This window comes from Rhopilema esculentum, chromosome 3 (genome assembly GCF_057945365.1).
Source record: "Rhopilema esculentum isolate cy_ngs chromosome 3, ASM5794536v1, whole genome shotgun sequence".
Taxonomy (NCBI): domain Eukaryota; kingdom Metazoa; phylum Cnidaria; class Scyphozoa; order Rhizostomeae; family Rhizostomatidae; genus Rhopilema; species Rhopilema esculentum.
The window spans coordinates 1,348,633-1,350,649 of NC_142817.1; positions in this window are offsets into that span (position 1 = coordinate 1,348,633).

A 2,017-nucleotide genomic window follows, 5' to 3' on the forward strand; every position below is an offset into this window, starting at 1 on the left:
CAGGGGCAAGCGAAGTCACTTGCTTTTGAACAGGAAACACTTTGGGAGAAACTCCTATGGGCGAATTATTTTCATAAAAATATCGTTTCTGAACAGTTTGATATTCAAAAAGTTCACGATGAGGAGAAATGTGTAGTGGTAAACAACATCTTGAACCAAAGATTCACACAATCCCTCAAGGCAATCGGAGGCAGGGGGAGGGGCTTGGGGTTTGGGCTCTAGCTCCCCAATAATTGGCAACCTGTACTATATTTTCGTACTGTCCTATAGTGTACTGATGGGAATCAATATAATAGGCAGCCCCAAATATGAATTTCGTACCTACGAGTCTATCCCTGAGTGGTTAAGCGAGGTTTGCTTGCAAATATGACTGAAAAGCTCGCGGCTGTAGCCCGGGACCAGGAGCGGAAATTCAAATTTTCAATTGGGGTACGGCTCAGACATGAGAGGAAGTCAGGGGTTTGAAAACCGAATTTTCCAACATAAAATTCGAATTGGGAGGGGATCGACTCCCCAATCCCCAATAATTTTCGCCACTGCTCTAGTCTAACCCAGCTCGCGGTTGTCAATTCCGGGGAATGCTCTAAAATTTCGTAAAACCTCCCTCTGCTAAAAGGATTTCTCTTTGAAGTTTTAGACAAATGCTCTTTTTCTGAGACATGGTTTCCCGTCCTACATATGCTCTTTCCCACATGTGCCCCTCCAACATTAAATGCTTCTAGTTGTCCTTATCAACCTGCAACCGAGATTACCGTCATAGAGTTAAAATAATTGTCTATTAAACCATCGCAATTTATGAGCAACAAAGTTGAGTCCTATGAAGATTTGAAATCTAAATCCTACCACAAATGCATATTTTCATGTATGACATTGTATAAGAAAATCTTTAATAGATTTAACAACTAAAATAATCAAAGACAGAAGTTAAACTACTAAAATTTCCATAAAAATAATTTTTGCTTGCAAACTTGTCCAAGGGCCAAGATCAAAACATTGAATTTTGCAACGAGCAAAGATGAAATAATGCATAACATGTTATATCTGACGAAACATATACAAAATATATTCTCATGACTTATAGGGGCTGTATGGCACCTCAACTTTGCTGGAAAATAAAGTAACTTAGGTACAAAGTCTTTTGAAAAGAGTTTGTAATTTACACTTGCCCCCATCCTAATTTTTAACTTGTTTTTGCTATGCAATTTGAAAATAATCTACTTTAGTATCTTTGTTAGTCTTTTTTCAGAAAGGGCTGTGCCACCAATGGAAATGACGCCACGGCCACCAACCAAAACCCATATTCGGTTGACACAGAGAGCCCTACCTCTACCCTAACATTTATTGATAGTCAAACATTAGCCTATGCAACAGACCCCTATCTTTGAAGCTAGGGGTCTGGGACACAGGCTGGTCAAGCATAAGCTTCCTGAATAGTAATGCATCAGGAACATCGAAAGGTTGGGTATAGCGAGTTGAGGCCATCTGGGGCACACTTGTGTTCAAACAAGGATTAATGAACCATCCCTCTAAAGAGAGGATAACACTAGTCATTGGAGAAGGCGGAAATAAAAATTAGGCCACGTCTATTTCTACTGTATGAAATCGCTCTTTTACCAACAGGAAACGCAAATTTTACAAATAGTGGTGCTGCCAGTGGACGTGTCTCTTGCACCACTAGGCCCTATTACATTGTAACGCATAAAAATCTAATGACGTATTTATATCTAAGTTTGAGCTAACTATCAAGTAGTGGCTTTTTCATTTCTTTAACGGGCCTTCTTCCTAATAAAGGCTCATTGAGATCGAAACTGTAAGACATGAATACAATGATACGATTCTTTTTCTTTTCAGGAGATATGGCGAAAACGATTTGCTTTGCATTAAACTTGCTTTTTGAGAAACTAATTGTTTCGATTCAACGTTGAAAAAAATCAAGCAACGGGGCAGAGAGATTCCTTCTTTCCTTCTTATTAGAAAATGGGTGTTCGGAAATTGAGAGGTACCAAAATTCCAAAAG